The 21,624-nt window shown below is 44.2% G+C and overlaps 1 protein-coding gene and 1 pseudogene across 3 annotated transcripts in view; one reads left to right on the top strand and one right to left on the bottom strand.

Moving 5' to 3' along the window:
- The window catches only part of PALM2AKAP2 (PALM2 and AKAP2 fusion), a 515,120-nt gene that overhangs the window by 341,601 nt on the left and 151,895 nt on the right, over positions 1-21,624 (bottom strand). The gene's annotated exons all lie outside the window — the stretch shown is intronic.
- Positions 3,393-3,950, top strand: LOC102409575 (annotated as a pseudogene).

Raw genomic sequence — 21,624 nt, 5'->3', positions numbered from 1 at the left:
TAATTATTCCTAATGCAGAGTATCATGAGAAACGCTGGGCTGGAAGAAGCACAAGCTGGAATCAAGATTGCCGGGAGAAATATCAATAACCTCAGATATGCAGATGACACCACCCTTATGGCAGAAGGTGAAGAGGAACTTAAAAAGTCTCTTGATGAAGGTGAAAGAGGAGAGTGAAAAGGTTGGCTTAAAACTCAACATTCAGAAAACGAAGATCATGGCATCTGGTTCCATCACTTCATGGCAAATAGATGGGGAAACAGTGTCAGACTTTATTTTTCTGGGCTCCAAAATTACTGCAGATGGTGCTGCAGCCATGAAATTAAAAGACGCTTACTCCTTGGAAGGAAAGTTATGACCAACATAGATAGCATATTGAAAAGCAGAGACATTACTTTGCCAACAAAGGTCCATCTAGTCAAGGCTATGGTTTTTCCAGTGGTCATGTATGGATGTTAGAGTTGGACTGTGAAGAAGGCTGAGTGCCGAAGAATTGATGCTTTTGAACTGTGGTGTTGGAGAAGACTCGAGAGTCCCTTGGACTGCAAGGAGATCCAACTAGTCCATTCTAAAGGAGATCAGCCCTGGGATTTCTTTGGAAGGACTGATGCTAAAGCTGAAACTCCAGTACTTTGGCCACCTCATGCGTAGAGTTGACTCACTGGAAAAGACTCTGATGCTGGGAGGGATTGGGGGCAGGAGGAAAAGGGGACGACAGAGGATGAGATGGCTGGATGACATCACTGATTCGATGGACGTGAGTCTGAGTGAACTCCGGGAGTTGGTGATGGACAGGGAGGCCTGGCGTGCTGCAAGTCACGGGGTTGCAAAGAGTCGGACACGACTGAGCGACTGAACTGAATAATACAGAATGTTTCACATATGCAAACTCACTACCTAGTTTTTAAATGTGACTAACTTTCCATCATGCATTGGAAATATGATTTAATTTATAAAAGACAACCCAATTCATAAAATACAATATTCCTTTTATGTTGTTTTGATCCGATCACCCTTTCACTGCCCTTTCCCCACCTCATGCCCTCACTTCCCTCTTTGGGAAGCTTTTAGATTCCACCATCAATAACCATGACCACAGTCTTTCAAAAACCCAACTCAGATGAAATTCAACACTTTGCCTGTATCTGCACATATTCAGCTGAAAATGCTGGAGGAAAGCATAGGACCATGTTGTCTGGTTTTGTTTTTGATTCATGAATTTAAATTGTAGGGAGGCCTCAGAGGTATCCAGAAATCTGTATTTCCCTAGTTTAATTACTCTTGAACTGTCTCAGAGAATGATATTACACCTTCTGTCTCCTCAAATTTCCAATGCCTCTTCCCCCTTCCTCACTGCCGGTGGCTGACCTTGCTTCCCATTTCACTGCGAAACCGGAAGCAGTCAGAAAGCCTCCTCCACACCCTCCACCACGGGCTCCAGCCTCCTCGCTGGTCCCACAGGCTCTACCATCACTCTCGGAAGACTCTCCTTCATTTGTACCCTTGATGACATCCTCACTCCCTAACTCAAGGATGTCCTTCCAGCAATTGTCTCTCTCTTTTCCTACCTCAGCAACTTTTCCAGTCTCCAGATCATTCTCAACAGCCCTCAATCATGCTCTACCATGTCTAAAAGCAGACTCCTTTAAGCCCAAATTCTTCTTCGTCTACCTCTCCCTTTCTCGTTTGCCCTTTACGGCAAAACTTCTTGAAAGTACCCGTTGATCACCCACTTACTTATTTTGTCCACCTCCCAATTCTCTTCCCCTTTGGTTACTAATCTGATCTCTATATCTAGTCTCAGCACCACAGCTAAAGTGATCCTTAAAAAAATTTAAAAATAGGTCAGATGATGCTCAAATAAATCCTCCAATGGATCCTCATTTCACCTAAAGTGAAAGCCATCCTGGACTTCCCTGGTGATCCAGTGGTTAAGAATCTACCTGCCAATGCAGGGGACATGGGTTCGATCCCCAGTCCGGGACGATCCCACAGGCCCGGGAACAACTAAGCCTGTGCACCACAACCGCTGAAGCCCACGGACCTAGAGCCCACGCTCTGCGACACGAGAAGCCGCTGCAACGAGAAGCCCAAAGAGTAGTCCCCACTCGCTCCAACTAGAGAAAGCCCACATGCAGCAACAAAGACCCAGCACAGCCAAAAATAAAATCAAATGAAGAATTCAGTTATATAAGAAAAAAAAAACCCATGCTGCCTGAGTTACATAAGCTTAGACTCACTAGTTTATCGATCCCACTTACTTTATAGCTTTAAGTTCACAGAAAACGAGTTTAATGAATGAAACTTTCCATTTTAGCAAGTCCATTCTGCAAATAAATCAAAGGGTCAATGGTTTTCACGTTTCTCCTCGTTTTACAACTGAGTTATGTCAGAGGCCACACCATCCTTCCCATGAGGCACATGCATATTTTGTTGGCACAAAAGGGGAAATCCACGGCCTCTGGAAAAATAATAGTGTCGTGTTAACAGGCAGTGAGGAAAAAGACATGTGTAACTTTGGATGAGGCTGCTTTATAAGCCAGGCAATGGCTTGGAAGCCCAAGACAGGGCTTTCCTACGGCACTGGAGCCTGGAGCCTGGAAGGTGAATCCACCGTGTCTGGTAATCACTCTACCAGCTACACTTCAGGTAACTAATGAGCAACGTGGGAACAAGGCTCTACCACACAGCCAATACCCTAGGTGCTTGGGGAAGTACTTTAGCAAATATACCCTAATTTTTAAATCATGGAGATGTATATCGATGGTAGAGGTCACCTGGTCCACTTCACCTGATCCATAAAGTGCCTCTTCTACCTACATACCAAGTTATCTGTTCAGTTTCTGCATCCTGGGACAGGTTGTTCATTATCCCATGAAGGAGTTAATTTCAAACAGGGCCAGCTCCAAACACTGAGGAATTTTTCTTTATCTTGTGTTGACAGCTGCCTCCCTGAAACTGATATCCACTGGTTTGGATGCAACTTTCATGACTGCTTGGTTGTACATCTGTGTTTCCAGCACCAAATCAGGAGGTCATAAATGGAGCACAGTCCTTTAAATCCTGCCACTTGTCAGGCAGCAATCAAAGTGGAATTCGGAAAAAAGAAATCCATGGCCCTTTGACATGGTAATTGGAATTCTGACCACTTCTTCTAAGACATATGCATATCTTCACCAGAGAGCCTGGAAAGGTATCAACTTGCCTGCCCAGATTTTTTTTTGAGTGAGGGTGATCATGTGACTCAGTCTCCCCAGACCATAACTTCCTTCTCTCTCTGGGAAGGCTCATGCCTGGTACCTGGCTGCCTTCCCTAAGGATAGCAGAGCATCAGGATCTCCTCCTGGGCTGCTGTGGACTGTGGGCCGCGAGAGTCGGTGAAGGATCTCAAGATGCCTGGATAGAAACTTGCTCTAAAAGCCATTGACTGGGTAGCTTCTGGGGGGACCATCCCCTGAAACCAAGAAGGCCTTTGCTAATTCCCTGAAATCCTGGCACGAGTCCCTCAACTCATGAATTGAGTTGGTTACCCTGCCTGAGAAGCCACCTGCCATCGACTGGGTTTCCTATATGGCCAACGAGGCAAAGTCTGGCTTGGTGGGTGACTCTGAGAAGAAGTTTAATGCCCTGAAAGTTCCTGTGCTGGAGGATAAATTATACTGCCAAGGTGGATCCTGAGGAAAAAGAAGATATGAAAAGTTGTGATGAGTTTTTGTCTCTCTCAAAGACCAGGATTCAGGAATATGAGAAAGAGCTGGAGAAGATGAGGAACATAATTCCACCTGATCAGATGACCATTGAGGACTTGAATGAAGTCTTCCCAGAAACCAAATTAGACAGGAGGAAGTACCTGTACTGGCCTCAAAAGCCATTTGAGAATTTATAAACTTGAGTATGGGAGAAAGTTCTGGTTCTCAGATTATAAACTCTGGACATTAAAAATAATTACATAGTGCAAAAAAAGAAAAGCTCCAAAAAAAAAAAAAAGAAAAGAAAAGCTCCTTCTGCCTTCAATGAGCAGTCTCCCTACCCCAAGAGCATCCTCAGTTGTTCCAATTTTTTCCTTGAAGCTAAAAAATCTTAAGCTATTGTTTTTCAGGCTTTCTGATACAGCCAAATGTACTCCTTGCTAATAATTATGTAACCAACTAAAATTCTATTTATGAAAATCTCATAACAGCATGAGAAAACATTCATGTAAATGTTAAGTGAGAAAAACTCAAAGCAAAATGCATATGGAGTCTAATTACACCTACATAAAATCGATGCCAAGAAAATCCCCCAAATTTCTTTGGTGTCGAAGTCAAGGGCATTGTTTTTCCTTTTAGAATGCTAAAATATTTATTTAGTGTCAGGACCCAGGCCAAACACTTTTAAATGATTTCATTCTTTTCACTTGTTTGCACATTTCACGTTTTGTTTAGAATGAGAAGATGTTACTAAATATAAGAATTCCTCTGTCCTGGAAAACTCAAAGGAAAAAAGATCAACCAGTTATGATTCGGGAAAAGATCCACAGACGTGAACTTTGCCAGTCCTCTCGGTACTACCATCATTAGGGTTGTCAACTAACCAGGAAAACACGTGCTGGAGGTATTGGAAGACTGGCAGGAAATTGACAAATTAACCTCAACTACAAGAAAGTCATATATCTGCTTGATTTCATTAGTATTGCGTAAATAATAATGGTTGTTGAAAACGAGGAGAAAACAACCAAGTTTTATGATTTTAGCTCTAGAACGACAGGCTGCTATGGGGCTTCTTAATATTATTTTGGAGGAATAAGCTATTGAAATGCAGATCCATTCAAATCCGACTGAGATTACAGCTTGGAGTTAATTAACTGAGTTCCTATTGTGTGTAAACTGAATTTTAAAATATAATCAAAGTATGTAGCTGATACTATTTCTGACCCGCTGTGGTGCCATGCTGACTATCTTATTTCCTTGATGCCATGCTCCATTTCATGAAAGAAACTGCAGGAGGGTGTAATGCATTTTCTCCAGTGATGAGGTGACATGGACATAATGCCACCTGGCCAGGTGAAGATTTCTGCTTAACTCAGGGTAAACCAGGAAACTTAACTGCATTCTTAAGCCCCCCGGGGGAACCATCCAAGCAGTTTTGGCAGCGGCAATGCCACAACTCAGCCATCTAATTCAGCTGTGGGAGCTGTGCTGGGAGTTGTCCTTCTCTGGAACCACCTAGAAAAAAAGTGGGGCTTCGAGGGTGGCCAGACAGTTATATTATATGACAGTCATTGATTTTCTTTGGACTCTATGTGTCTGGTCTGGGACACAGCCATAGGGCTCCCAAGCTCTAAGGAGTATGTGTATGGCAAGTGTCTTCATTTAGACATGCATTAATCTCATCTACTTTTTAATTCTCAAGGTGCACATACCAATCAAATGCAGACACTTTCCAAGCCGCTGTCTCCATCTCCTCTCTGCACTGGGTCTGCTATGGGAGGGAGCAGCACGGTGAGGGGTGGGGGATTAAAGCCTGTGCGCCTTCTCCTCCTGTTGATACTAAATTGCTTTTGTCCCTTCTGCATCCTTCCCATGCAGCTGATACACACACCTGCATCAGGCTGTTGAGCCGATGAGGACTGAATGGGCTGTGTCTAGTCATAAAGCTTGGTGAAAGCTTCCAGGTCTCTGATCTCTGCTTGGCAACTCACCAGCATTTCAGGAGATGAAATAATAAATTCGTCTCCAAGGTAACCCTCTTTCTGTCTTGGATCCAAATAATCTGAAGGGTCCCCCCAAGCTTGCATAACATACACAACCAGAAAATAAGGCTCAGCAGGATGAAATCAGCAGGGAGAGAGCACTGTCTGCCAGGACCAATGAGTCTGGGCAGCAGCATTTTGAGTCCACCTCTGCCCGACCTCTCACCTCAGTTCTGACAACCAGATTTCAGATGTCTCTGGGGCCTGGAGTCCTGGCCCTAAAGCCCAGGCCTATGCCTCAAGTCCTACACACTGACTGATGACAGGCTCTAGAGGCTGCTAACCTAAGCTGGATTCGTCTTTTCTTTTTTGAAAAAGTAAAGCAAAAAGGTTCTAATTTTATTGAATGTACCCTGTGTTGATGATCCCTATGTGCTACCTTTCATCCATTTTAACTGTTCAATTCCACTGCAGTTCAATTATCTGGAATCTTGAAGAAATCATGGCAGCACAGAGTGTTTCTAAGCAATGCATCTCTATTCCTCTTTCTCTATGTTCCGGTTTTTTGATCTCGACCAAGAACTTTGTTCTGAGCTGCTGCGTAACACAGGGAGCTCAACTCGGTGTTCAGTGATGACCTAGAGGAGTGGGAGGGGGTGGGGGGTTGGAGTGGGATGGGGGTGAAGAGGGAGGCTCAAGAGGGAGGGACATATGTAGGCTTATAGCTGATTCACATTGTTGCAAGCAGAAACTAACACAACACTGCAAAGGAATTATACTCCAATCTTAAAAAAAAAAAATAAGAAATTACTTCTAGATGGATTGCTATCTCATTCTATGGCTGGGTACTAGGTTCCCCCTTTGCCACCATTCTGGGAATCCTCTTCCCCTTTCTCGTGTCTGAGCTTGCTTTTAAGGACTTCCTCTGGAGAAGGGAATGGAAACGCACTCCAGGATTCTTGCCTGGAGAATTCCATGGACAGAGGAGCCTGGTGGGCTACACAGTCCATGGGGTTGCAAAGAGTCGAACACAACTGAGCAATTTCCACTTTCCTTTCAGTTTTTCTCTCCATTGGAACCTCAAGCTTCCATGAGTGCTAAACTCTGAGGACAACAGGTTTGCCAGCTGAGGTGACATTTCTCAGAACAACTAAAGAGCAGCAAGTTTCTCCAGAGTTGGTCCCATCATCTTGCTGTCTTAGGCTGCCTACCACATCCGCCCATCCCACCTCACCACCCTGCTGTAATTAATCAGACTGGGCTATTTAAAAGGTTGGCTGCTATAAATGGCCAAAGTTCTTAAGGCTCATTCTCCATCTCCCAGTCACCACTGCAGACACCCACACATAAGCCAATTGTCTAATCAAGGCTTGGGGTCCTCAAATGTCATTCTTCCCTCCAAGGCAGTCCGAAACCCCTATTAAAGAATACAGAGTCTCCACTGACTGTAAAAGGAAACTGTAGTGAATGCTCTACTGCTTCCAAGTGTTTAGAAAATAAAAGGCTATAAATAGAGCTGTAGAAATCAACAATAACAGATTCTCCAGACTTAAAGTCTCCATTTTGAACTAAAGCAAAGATAAAATTAAGATGACAGATGGGCTTTATCTCAAGTACTAAGCTGCTAGGTTGGTCACAGTAACTCTACTGAGAGCACTGTGTTGAGAAGGATTCTGAGGCCAAATCTGAGCTGAACTGGCAATAATCCCATGATCAATTAGTGATACACAGGACCAAGTTAGTCAGTCACTCAGTTGTGTCCAACTCTTTGCAGCCCCATGGATTGAAGCCCACCATGCTCCTCTGTCAAGGCAAGAATACTGGAGTGGGTAGTCATTCCTTTCTCCAAGAGATCTTCCTGACCCTGGGATCGAACCCACAAGACCAAAGAGAGGCAGTTATTTGCCAGACCTGGAGTGATCCTTTGCATGGGCTTTGGAGCCAGATCTGGGGTCAAATTCAAACTCAGCCACCTTTGCCTAGAATAATATTTAACTTCGAGTTAACATTTCCATGCCTACTAAAATAGTGATAACAGAACTATACCTTTAACAGAGTATCAGAGTTCCCATTAAATGTTTGCAAAGCAAAATATGTTGTATTAATACATATTAAATGCCCAATAAACAGAAGCACTTAGAATACTAATTCTTAAGCTCCAAATCAGTTCTCAAATGTAAATGCCCTAAAATAGGCTCCTCTGACTCAAAGGTTTATTTACGTTGATTCCCATCTTGTTTTCAAATCAATAAACCACATGCTGGTGTGTAGGAGGCACTGGGTAACAGTTGATGATAAATACAGCATTTCTGCTCAGCTTCCTCTCCACCAACAGCACCTCTGCACTAGCAGGGACGGAGGACTATGAGTGGCTCTAGACTGAATTCTCAGCTTTTCCTAAAAATAAGCTCACAGACTGAGTCACCCCTTTATTCCCAGGCTCCTCTGAAAGTTGAACAGGATGTCACAGTGTCCAGAAATAGCCTCCACATTCCAACTCTAAATTGGCCTCCATCGACAATCAGGCTTTCAGCTGAAGTTGGTTCAGATGCTTCTTCTGGGTTTCCGTCTACAGAGAATGACACGAGCGATAATAAGAGCTAAAGGTGACCCCTGCACAAAACAGAGAGGCCACCTCAGAAGCCTGCAGCAATTTACCACCTCCAACAGCAATGGGACACTGGGCAAGCAGGCAAGCACCCTTGCCTCCACTCTGCCACCAGAGCAATCTCTGATAAACTCTGGGTCTTCGTGGCTCCACCAACCACGGGACCGAGTCCTGGCCCCTGAACCTGGCACGCCTGGCCTTCTGTGACCCAGCACCCACTGCCCTTGTGGCCTCACTTCCTGGCATGCTCCAGCCACACCCACCTCCTCTCATTTTCCTGCTGCTGCTCTGCTCCCTCACGAGCCTTGAGCCTTTGTCCACGCTGCCCGTTTGGCCTAGAACTTGGAACAAAGATCATTCTCATCTTGGCCACCCTCACCAGGCCTAGGCTACTTTTGGGCTTTTTAGGGAGGACAGGAGGGGCTGAATGGAGCCCTGGGGCAGAGCAAGGGAATGAGCGAACCTATGAGACACAGGCCACATGGACCACACCGTGGGGACCCAGAGGAGAGGTGGAGGGTCCCGGGGTAGGTGTGCTGGAGGCAGAGAGATGTGCAGGACACAGCCCTGCATGAGCTTGGACAAGTTACATAGCCGCATTGATGTTTTCCCTGAAATGAAAGGCAGAAAATGACACCTGCCCTGCTCTTTGATGCACAAAAAGAGCATGGAAGTGAGAGAATTCTGCAAACGCTAAAAGAGCTATGAATCCACCGGGAATGTTTTCGTCATTCTTGGTGATGAGGAAGGGGACAATCCAGGGCCTTGAACGAAACAGCCCTGATGGTTACTGAGCTGATATTCTGAGTTCTGGGATGTGGTCTAAAGCTCTACCCTCTGTTTTTAACTGGCTTTTGTGGAGGGAATATTCACCCTTTCTTCATCACATCTTCCCTGGTGGCTTAGATGGTAAAGCATCTGCCTGCAATGCAGGAGACTCAGGTTCGATCCCTGGGTCAGGAAGATCCCCTGAGGAAGGAAATGGCAGCCCACTCCAGTACTCTTGCCTGGAAAATCCCATGGACGGAGGAGGCTGGTGGGCTACAGTCCATGGGGTCACAAAGAGTCGGTCACGACTGAGCGACTTCACTTTTCATCACATCTTAGTGTGAAATGCTGTTCTTGGCCTTGACTAGAGGCTTCGAAGATAAACGGCTTCTACTGGAGACAGAGGGTGAGGAGACCCTGAGGGTCCTGGGTGCTAGAGGAAGTCAGGAGTGTGACAAAACGCAGAGGCTTGAGTCACTCATGGCGGATGGCATCCCACTACTCTTGAGTCCCTGGGCCACTTCCCTTGGGACACGGTTTCTACTGCCACAGCCAGAAGCGGACTAGGATGCAAATGGCCATTACTGTGAGATGCAAGTGCCCCTGACAGTAAGCAGAGACCCTGGTATGGGTTGAATTACGTCCCTCCACCACAGACACAGTGCAACCCTCAGCCCTCAGTCAGTTCAGTTCAGTTCAGTCGCTCAGTCATGTCCAAGTCTTTGCGACCCCATGGACTGCAGCATACCAGGCCTCCCTGTCCATCACCAACTCCCGGAGTCCACTCAGACTCACGTCCATTGACTCAGTGATGCCATCCAGCCATCTCATCCTCTGTTGTTCCTTCTCCTTCTGCCCTCAATCTTTCCCAACATCAGGGTCTTTTCAAATGAGACAGTTCTTCGCATCAGGTGGCCAAAGTATTGGAGTTTCAGCTTCAACATCCGTCCTTCCAATGAACACCCAGGACTGATTTCCTTAAGGATGGACTGGTTGGATCTCCTTGCAGGCCAAGAGACTCTCAAGAGTCTTCTCCAACACCACAGTTCAAAAGCATCAGTTCTTCAACCCTCAGCTTTCTTTATGGTCCAACTCTCACATCCATACATCACTAGTGGAAAAACCATACCTTTGACTAGACAGACCTTTGTTGGCAAAGTAATGCCTCTGCTTTTTAATATGCTATCTAGATTGGTCATAACTTTTCTTTCAAGGAGCAAGCATCTTTTAATTTCATGGCTGCAGTGACCGTCTGCAGTGATTTTGGAGCCCCCAAAATTAGTCTGTCACTGTTTCCACTGTTTCCCCATCTATTTGCCATGAAGTGATGGGACCAGATGCCATGATCTTCGTTTTCTGAATGTTGAGTTTTAAGCCAACTTTTTCACTCTCCTCTTTCATTTTCATCAAGAGGCTCTTTAGTTCTTCTTCGCTTTCTGCCATAAGGGTGGTGTCATCTGCATATCTGAGGTTATTGATATTTCTCCCAGCAATCTTGATTCCAGCTCGTGCTTCATCCAGCCCAGCATTTCTCATGATGTACTCCGCATATAAGTTAAATAAGCAGGGTGACAATATACAGCCTTGACGTATTCCTTTTCCTATTTGGAACCAGTCTGTTGCTCCATGTCCAGTTCTAACTGCTGCTTCCTGACCTGCATACAAATTTCTCAAGAGGCAGGTCAGGTGGTCTGGTGTTCCCATCTCTTTAAGAATTTTCCAGAGTTTGTTATGGTCCACACAGTCAAAGGCATAGGCAGAATATGACCTTATAAATAGGGTCTTTACAGAGGTGTTGGGCTTCCCAGGTGGCGCTAGTGGTAAAGAACCCACCTGCCAAGGCAGGTGACATAAGAGACATGGGTTTGATCCCTGGGTTGGGACCATGCCAGCCTAGGAGGAGTTGGGCATGGCAACCCACTCCAGGATTCTTGAATGGAGAATTCATGGACAGTGGAGCCTGGTGGGCTATAGTCCCTAGGGTCGCAAAGAGTCAGACATGACCAAAGCGACTTAGAACACACACACACATGCACAGAGGTCATGAAAATTATGTCATTATGGCGGGGCTTAATCCAGCATGATTGGTATCCTTATGAAAAGGGGAAATCTGGACATGGACACATGTAGAAGAGCTTGTGAAGGGATAAGACAGGGGCAGGGACAAGACAAGGAGAAAGGCCTGGAGCTGACCCCACCCTCACAGCCCTCAGATGAAACCTAGCCTGCTGATACTTGATCTCGCATTCCAGCCTCTGGAACTGGGAGACCATACACTTCTGTCACTGAAGCCAACCCAGTCTGTGGCACTTGGTTATGACAGCCCTAAGAAACTAACAGGGCCTGTTTATAACAATCCTGGGGAAAAAAGAACTTCAGAAGCCACAGTAGTCCAAATTGTTAGACTGTCCATGGGTTCAGTGGGTCAAAAACACAGGCACTAACCCCACGCAGGACATTCTGGAACCTGCTGACCTTACTGTCACTAACTCCAGTAGCGGCTCGTTTTTATTTATGTATTTTGAAACTCCCTTGTGGCCATCCTGAATACCCAGGCTCCTGGTTCATAGGCACGACTCCTGCCTTGATGGTCCACAGCATGCAGTGGTCAAGGATGCTGCTCACTATTGCTTTCAAGGTCACAGTGGGTGTCCAGCCCACTCTTTTCTCAAGGGGAGATCGGTAGATCTCCAGGAATGAGATGAACCAGACTGAAAGCTGCTGTCGATGTGGAAGGAAGGCATCAAGAGGGGACTGAACTCAAATATTATTGTGGATCAAAAAACTGTCGCCTGCCATTCCAGTAAACAAGGCTGCTGCCCACCATCAAGCCATCAGCAACTGCAGATGCCCCAGAGGTGTACCCTGAGGGGAATTCAAGAAGGAGAATAAAAAGGATACTGGCCCCAGATAGTTAAGATGCATATCAAAAGAAATTTCAAGGAGCCAAACTCTTGCATCTTCTCATACATAGAAAAACACTAAAATCTGGGTTTGTATGTGTGTGTGTGTGAATAGCCATCTTTTGATGTTGAACTACATGCTTATTTCATCAGCAAAAGCTCCTATGTATCCTGCCTCTTCCCTCACCTCTTTGGAACAGTCCCTCAGGGCTGTCTGACAGGCTGCCATCCCCAGCTACAGTGCTCAGTACGGTCACTGAAGAAAACATAATTCTCAGCTTTTAAGTTGTGCGATTTTGGTGAGGGCAACACAGCCCAAGCATCCTGTCATGGCCCCAGATAAAAGGGGAAAGCTGGTAAAGTGACCATCTCATCTGAATGAGCACTTACTGGGTATCCAGGATGTGATGGCTTCTCTCAAACTTGGGAACCCCAAGTGGGGGCCGGTGCTTCCTTGCCTTTTGAGCTTAGACAGGAGACAAGAGACACAACACACCTGGGAGAGTTTAGATGGAAAACTGTACAGAAGGAGGAGCCTGGGGAAACTCGCTAGGGAAGAGCCTCAAGCAGGTGGCTGGGGTGACGTCAGGTGAGGGACAGTGCATGTCTGTGCTGTCCAGCATGTGGTGTCCAGCTCTTTGTGACCCATGGGTGGCAGCACTCTGTCCATGAAATTTTCCAGGTAAGAATACTGGAGTGGGTTGCCTTTTTTCTACTCCAGGGCAGAGAGGGAGCTTTAAAGCAGACACCTGGCTAAGAAAAAATTAAGGGGAAATTCTCTGACTGTCTGGCGGTTAAGACTCCGCACTTCCACTGCAGGGGTCAAGGGTTCGATCTCTGATTTAGGAACTATTTAATAAAATCGTGCATGCCATGTGGCACCACCAAAAAAAAAAGATAAAAATAAATAGTCATACCTTATTAAAAAAAAAAGAAATCAAGGAGTCCAGGGATGAGCCAGAATCATGATGGCCATTTAAAGGCTATTATCACTAACCTGTAGCTGAAATATTGCATCACCTTTAGTTACAAACAGAAGGACAAGCCTCAGAAATATCTTCAGTTCCTATGACTTTGTCATAAATAGCAATCACAGGTATTGTCATATTACATTATAGTTGTGGGAGATGAATATCACTTATGTTCATCAATAATTAGAAATCGGAGTATGTATTGGAATAGTCACTTCAGTTCAGTTCAGTCACTCAATCATATCCAACTCCTTTGCAACCCCATGGACTGCAGCACACCAGGCCTCCCTGTCCATCACCAACTCCTGGAGTTTACTCAAACTCATGTCCATTGAGTCAATGATGCCATCAAGCCATCTCATCCTCTGTCGTCCCCTTCTCCTCCTGCCCTCAATCTTTCCCAGCATCAGGGTATTTTCCAATGAGTCAGCTCTTTGCATCAGGTGGCCAAAGTATTGGAGTTTCAGCTTCAGCATCAGTCCTTCCAATCAATATTCAGGACTGATCTTTAGGATGGACTGGTTGGATCTCCTTGCTGTTCAAGGGACTCTCAAGAGTCTTCTCCAACACCACAGTTCAAAAGCATCAGCACTCAGCTTTCTTCATAGTCCAACTCTCACATCCATACATGACCACTGGAATGCCACTAGCTTTTATTTAATACAACAATACAGAAGCATGTGCTGTGTGGTCGGCCATGTCCGACTCTGTGTGACTCCAAGGACTGTAACCCACTAGGCTCCTCTGTCCATGGAATTTTCCAAGGAAGCATACTAGAGTGGGTTGTCATTCCCTTCTCCAAATATAGAAGCATATACATTACCTATCACAATTTTCTAATAATGACCTGCCTGTATTTCAATGTAATTGGTCATCTTTTTAATCCTATGTATTTTATCTTGTGCATTGAAGCATTATTCTGAGTCCACAAGCCTGGGAAGGAATCTGAGACATAAAACAGTTTAAGAACCCTGCTTTAAGGTTAATAAAATATCAATAACCTCATATATACAGATGACACCACCCTTAAGGCAGAAAGCGAAGAAGAACTAAAGAGCCTCTTGATGAAAGAGAAAGAGGAGAGTGAAAAAGTTGGCTTAAAACTCAACATTCATAAAACGAAGATCATGGCATCTGGTCCCATCACTTCATGGCAAATAGATGGGGAAACAGTGGAAACAGTGACAGACTTTATTTTTGGGGGCTCCAAAATCACTGCAGATAGTGACTGAAGCCATGAAATTAAGACACTTGCTCCCTGGAAGAAAAGTTATGACCAACCTAGACAGCATATTAAAAAACAGAGATATTACTTTGTCAACAAAGGTCCGTCTAGTCAAAGCTATGGTTTTTCCAGTGGTCATGTATGGATGTAAGAGTTGTACCATAAAGAAAGATGAGGGTTGAAGAACTGATGCTTTTGAACTGTGGTGTTGGAGAAGACTCTTGAGAGTCCCTTGGACAGCAAGGAGATCCAACCAATGCATCCTAAAGGAGATCAGTCCTGGGTGTTCATTGGAAGGACTGATGTTGAAGCTGAAACTCCAATACTTCGGCCACCTGATGTGAAGAACTGTCTCATTTGAAAAGACCCTGATGCTGGGAAAGATTGAAGGCAAGAGGAGAAGGGGACGACAGAGGATGAGATGGTTGGATGGCATCACCGACTCAATGGACATGAGTTTGAGTAAACTCCAGGAGTTGGTGATGGACAGGGAGGCCTGGTATGCTGCAGTCCATGGGGTCTCAAAGAGTCGGACATGACTGAGCGACTGAGCTGAACTGAAAGTGGCTTGGGCGCAATGTGAAATGCACTGTGAAGGCGGCAATGAACCGTGGGGACTCTGACACTGTCCTTGTCCTCCAGGAGCTTCTGATCAAATGGAAGGAAAGAGATGGGAATTACTCTCTGTCCCCTCCTCCTTGTGCTTCCTGCTGCTTATTCCCATCAAGCCAATTACAGCACCTCTGCCAGTCCATATGGCAGCTCTGCGGGATCTAGAAAAGATACCTCTTCCTCAAGGCACCTTTCTGGCACCTGCTAGAAAACTGCCCTAACCAATACAAAGCCACAGTGAGCATGTGCGAATGGTGCCCCTGGGAGGAGTTACCACCCCAGACGAGGGTCTGGCTGATACATCTCTGCAGAGACACCAGGTAAGAAGGCTCCTTATGAACAAAGGGTAGGCAAGGATGTCCTTATCCCCCGGACATAAGTACCTCAAAGACAAGGCATCTTCCCAAGACAGTCAGAGTTGACATGGGATGAAAACCACTTGTTCTCTCAGGCTCAGGGCTTTACCCTTTGTGAGAAACTTGTATTTTCATGGGTGATTCTGGAAACTAAAAAAGCCTCCACGGCTTCAAGGAATGAATCCTGCGGGGTGAAAGGGAAGACTTAAAGCAATGAATCTCTAATGCTGAAAGTATGGGAACTATATTTGGTCAGATAACCCTTACATTATACTACATTGGTGGTTCTCAAAGGGCTTATTTTGTCCTCCAGGGAACATTTAGCGATGTCTGGGGACACTTTTGATTGTCATGCTGGGGCATGGGCAATACTACTGGAATTTACTGGCCAGAGAGCAGGGATACCGCTAAACATCATACAATGCACAGGACAGCCTCCGCTCCCACAGTAAAGAATTATCTGGACCAAGCTGTCAATGGCGCTGCAGTCAAGGAAGCCTTACACCAACCCCATGCTCGGCTTCCTATTCTCCCAGCAGCTGCTCAGAAGTTATCCAGAAAGAGAATTTCAGGGTCTGGCATATGTCTGACCAGAAAGGCAAAAGCCATCCGCTGATCGAGGGAGGATCCACAAGTGTCCACACCACGGCTCCACCCCTCATCCCCCCCATGCTCACACGGCCGGTCCAAGTATGGCAGTAATCCCTTTCTAAATCTGATTTCACAATTGTGGCTCTGCTATCTCTCCAAACCTTGGGCAATTTGAAAATATTTACTAAGTCACCAAAGTCCCTTTGGAAATTTCCAGGCAAACAGGACTCAAAATTGCAGCTGGCTCTTTTGGACAAGACAGGGAAGGGGGACCGAAAGGAAACAGTTGATGGTTCAGGGAGGTCAAAGTGGACTCTGCTGCCATAGGCCATAGGCAGCTTTGACCACTACTGGTCACTTCATTTGCAAATGAAGCCATTTGCCCTATGGCTTCCATAAGGTAACTGACCCTCCGCCAAGGGCTAATGAACGACAGGGCACTGGGTCAGAAGCCACTTTCCACTGGCTTCCTGCTCTGACTCAGGGAATGTGGTAGGCATGTTCTCTGACTCCCATTCTAACACTGCACCCTTAAAATCCCCCGGGGAGCACAGCATGACACTCCTGGCAATTTCTGGGGAGAAATAAAAATGACATGAAGAATCACCAGTGCTTTTCCTCTACCCTCTTAACCCCTGTCAATGGAAAAAAATGGCTTTAAACGTAATCATTTATTTTTAGACGGGCCAAACTGATACCTCTAAGAGATCAGATTTTCTGGTTTTCAAAAGAAAACACATAGTTGGCTAGAGAGCGAGGATATAACAAGAAAACTCTAGAGAAGCAAAACTCAACATGTGAGCATTTCAGTAACTATAAGCCTTTCATCACAGTAGCCCAGAAGAGAGTGAAAAGGGTGTCTATGCTTTACTGTTTTTCTTTCTCATTCACTCTGCTTTCTTGACTTTAAAAAAAAATTTTATTGAAATATAGTTGATTTACAATGCTGTTAGTTTCAAGTTTGGTGCATAGCGATTCAGTTTTATATATATATATATATATATATATATGCACATATATATATATATAATGTTTAACTTCAGTATATATTCTTTTTCCTTAGAGGTTATCATAAGATATTGTGTATAGTTCCTTATACTATACAATAGGCCTTCGTTGTTTATCTATTTTATATGTTATAGTGTTTATATGTTAATCTCAGCCTAATTTATCCTTCCCTTCACCCCCGCTCTCTCCTTTGGTAACCATGTTCGTTTTCTATGTTTGTGAGTCTATTTTGCTTTTGTAAATAAGTTCATTTGTGTCATATTTTTTATATTTGTCTTGCTGATTTACTTCCATCCATATTGTTACAAATGGCATTATTTTATTCTTTTTTTGTGCTATACTGTGCTAAGTTGCTTCAATCATGTCCAACTCTTTGAGACCCTATGGACTGTAGCCCGCCAGGCTCCTCTGTCCATGGAATTCTCCAGGTAAGAATACTGGAGTGGGTTGCCACGCCCTCCTCCAGGGGATCTTCCCAACCGGGGGATAGAATCTGCATCTCTATGTCTCTTGCACTGGCATGTGGGCTCTTTACCACCAGCACCACCGGGGGAGCCCACGTCTTGGCCACTGTAGATAATGCTGCTGTGAACACTGAGGTGCGTGCATCTTTTCAAATTAGAGTTTTCTCCAGATATGTGTCTAGGAGCTTTACTGTTCTGAACTGTCAGCAACCAGACAACAGTCACATCTTTAGCCAAAAGATTCCTAGAACCTTCATAGGCAGAACTCTCTGACATAAATCACAGCAGCATCTTTTTTAATCCATCTCCCAGAATAATGGAAATAAAAACAGAAATAAACAAAGGGGACCTACTTAAACTCAAAAGCTTCTGCACAGCAAAGGAAACAATAAACAAAACAAAAAGACAATCCACAGGTTGGGAGAAAATATTTGCAACTGATGTGACAGATAGGGATTAGTCTCCAAAATTTACAAACATCTTCTGACACTTATCAGCATCAAAACAAACAACCCAACCAACAAATAGGCAGAAGACCTAAATAGACATTTCTCCAAAGAGGACATATAGGTAGCCAAGAGGCACATGGAAAGATGTTCAACATTGTTAGTTATTAGAGAAATGCAAACCAAAACTACAATGATATATCACCTCACACCAGTCAGAATGGCTTTCATCAAAAAATCCACAAACAACAAATGCTGGAGAGGATGTGGAGAGAAGGGAATCCTCCTGCCCTGTTGATAGGAATGTAAATTGGTACAGCCACTATGAAGAACAGCATGGAGGTTCCTTAAAAAGCTAAAAATAGAGCCACCATATGACCCTGCAACCCCACTCCTGGACATATATATGGAGAAAGATGATCCAAAGAATAATGCACCCCTATGTTCACTGCAGCACTGTTTACAACAGCCAAGATATGGAAGCAACCGAAATGTCCATTAACAGAGGAATGGCTAAAGAAGATGTGGTACATATATACAATGGAATATTACTCAGCCATGAAAAAGAATCATATGACGCCATTGCAACAACATGGATGGACCTAGGGAGTGTTGTACTGAGTGAAGTAAGTCAGGCAGAGAAGGAGAAATACTGGATGACATCCCTTATATGTGAAATCTAAAAAGGAATGATACAAATGAACTTACAAAACGGAGACTCGCAGACTTAGATGAACTTACAGCTGCCAGGGGGAAGGGACAGTTAGAGAGTTTGGGAAGGTCATGTACACACTGCCATATTCAAAATGGATAACCAACAAGGACCCACTGTATAGCACATGGAACTCTACTCAATGTTACGTGCCAGCCCGGATGAGAGTGGGGTTTGGGGGAGAATGGATACATATATATGTATGGCTGAGTCCCTTTGCTGTTCACCTAAACTTCTACAACATTGTTAATCGGCTATACTCTAATACAAAATAAAAAAGTTTAAATTTTGGGAAAAAAAGATTCCTAGGACCTTAAAGGCAAACACAACCATAGAAGATATGGAGTTTAGAGCAGGAGTCAGCCCTAGCTTTTCCATGAAGGGTCAGAAAGTAAATGTTTTAGGCTTTGCAGGCTACACGGTCTGTGTTGGAACTACTCACTTCTGCTGCTGTAGTATGAAATCAGCCATAGACCATGTGCAAATGAATGGTAATGAGTATGTTCTGATAAAACTTTATGTGTGGATATGGAAATCTAAACTTCATATGATTTTCACATCATGAATTTTTTTTTTTTAATTTCCATTTACACATGTAATAACCACATATTGCTCACAGGCCTTATGAAGAGAGACTGAGGGCCAGATCTGACCCACAGATTGCTGTTTACTGATGCCTTGGTCTAGACAGAAAATGGGAATTTACATTCATTCTTCATTCTGAAGGTACTCTATAAAATTGATTTTCCTTCTCGTCTCACTGTGATTCTGAAATCACACTAGTAAAGTTGATAAATGAAAAAACAAACAAACAAGAGAAATCAATCAACCATCACAGCATTCTCAACCAAAACATCCAGGCTGGGAATGAGCTGAGTGTGAGCACTGCATGACTCACAGACGACACACCACAAGGCCACATCTTGCTCAATGCAGTATAAGATATACCGGCTGCTGAAGGCTAGCATTCCAGTGATTATTTTCAAAATCACCCAGTATGAACAATCTCTTTGTTTAGTCTTCACAGTTTTATGTTATTCAAAGGTTGGGCTAGGGGAGGGGGTTGGAAGAGGGCTGGGAAATGTCCTAATTTCTGAAATCCAGTTGTCCTCTGTCCTCCAACACACACTAGTCCCTTTCTTATTCTCCAGAAAGGACATGTCTAGTGTCTAGTGGGTTCAAAACATGTCTAGTGGGTTCAAAACACATGGATGTATTGATGAGATCCTCTTAACCTTTCAATACATGCCCTATCATGTCACAAATGTATCACTATATAAAATCAATGAGTATCGATAGATCGGGAGTTTGGGATTGACATATACACATTGCTATATTTAGATAATCAATAAGCATCTACTGTATAGCACAGGAAACTCTCCTCAATATTCTGTAATAACCTAAATGGGAAAAGAATTTGAAAATCAGATACATGTACATATATAATTGAATCATTTTGCTGTACACCTGAAACTAACACATTTGTTAGTCAACTATACTCCAATAAAAATTTTTTAAAAATGAAATAAGGAAGAGAAAAAAATAAAACCACTGAGTATTTTCATATTCACATGGAAGAGTGAAACACAGACCCAGAAAAAGTGGGTTCTGAACTCAGTTGTGAATGCAGCATATATGTGAAGGGGATGAGCTTGCCAGATAAAATATAGGATGCCCAGTTAAATCTGAATTCAAACAAACAACAAATCATTTGTTTAGTATAAAAGTGTGTCCCATGCAATAATTGGGCATCCTATAATTTTAGTTGCTAAATGTGATAACTCGAGTAGAGGCTAGAGCAGAAAAAACAAACCAGGCTGAAGCAGAAGGTATTTATTGGGGAAAAGCAAGAACTTGTTCTGGTTAACCCTCTAACCTCTAAGTGATTTTCAGAAGCCTTAAAGTCAGGGTACAAGGTGGAGACAAGGAGAACTATTACATTCCAACATTCCAATGTGTACAGAGTTTGAAAAACAGTGCTTCCTGGGGGAGTCCTGAGGGCTGATGGACTGTTCTGCATCCTGAGTGTCCTGGCAGTTACATAAATCTACATCTTACAAAATTCGGAGACGTGTACATCAAAAAGGTGACTTTTGCTCTATGTTAATTTCATTTTTAAGGAGTGTTTTCAGTTGTTATTTCTTACAGAGTACAGGGGAGTTGGCCCAGCATGCTGGATAAGGAACAGATCTAAGTAGCAATACTGACTCTACCTGAGACTACATTTTTCTTATGGTCCTCCTAAGGTGGTCCTCAATGGGTTTCTGGCAGGCTGCCCATTTATTTGCCCAACAGGACTAAACACACCTACATTTGACTTAGCTTCAACTGTAATACTATCATCCTATCATCTCCGCATACTACCAGCTTTAGAATTAAATACAATATTGTTGTGCAAGGCGAAGTGGGAAACTGGGGGCCTGGGGTGGGGATCGGGAAGGGGTCAGGGGTGAGGAATGAATCCAGCCCACACTGGATTAAAATCTGTGTTTGGTTTGCCCACACAGTGCTTCAATGGTTATGATATAAATATCAACAGACTTCCTTCAAAAGCTGGATTTCCAGATGCCCTTGAAGAATACAAGATCCTTGAGTTGTATTCCCATGAAGTGCCCATTAGCTGGAGTTGAGTACTGCCCGGGGAGCCCACTCTCTCCAGTCACCAGAGTCCCACAAGCTCGGCCACCACGTCAGCCTGCCACCTGGGCTCAATTGAGGTTTTAACGCCCAATATAAGGCATTCAGCCAGCTGTCTGGCCCAAGGGAAACTCTCAGGAACTGGGAGACCCATCCTCCCACTGAAAGAAAGCTATAGAATCAAGTTGCCATCTTTGACTTGCTTTCTGAGCCCTGGGGTGCCCTGTCTCCCTATAGGGGAGATGCTCCCCTCCTGTTCCCACCACTGCTAAGCCATTTTGCTTCAAGATTTGCTCTGTGGACCTGAGATCAGGGCAGATGAGAACTGGAATCCTCTAGAGGCCGGGACATGTCAGGACAGAAAGCAATGATGGCAGGAAGAGAAGAGAGCAGACAGGGACTGAGCAATTGAAATTACTTTCACCTTAGCCTCCTCTGTGTTGTCAAGCCCAGCACTTCCTCTTCATCATGGCCATCAGATCCAATGCTGATCAGACATTTATCATTCTCACTCCCGTGTGAATAAGGACGGGGAGTGATCAGGCTGCCAGAGTCTTATTTCTAGTAGCTGGCAGAGTTAGAGAGTATATTCTTTTTAAAATTAATTTTTATTGGAGTATAGTTGCTCACAATGCTGTGTTAGTTTCTACTG

The sequence above is a fragment of the Bubalus bubalis genome, chromosome 3 (assembly GCF_019923935.1).
Source record: "Bubalus bubalis isolate 160015118507 breed Murrah chromosome 3, NDDB_SH_1, whole genome shotgun sequence".
Classification (NCBI taxonomy): Eukaryota; Metazoa; Chordata; class Mammalia; order Artiodactyla; family Bovidae; genus Bubalus; species Bubalus bubalis.
Note: the sequence above shows the minus strand (reverse complement) of the source record. Positions and strands in the feature narration are given on the sequence as shown.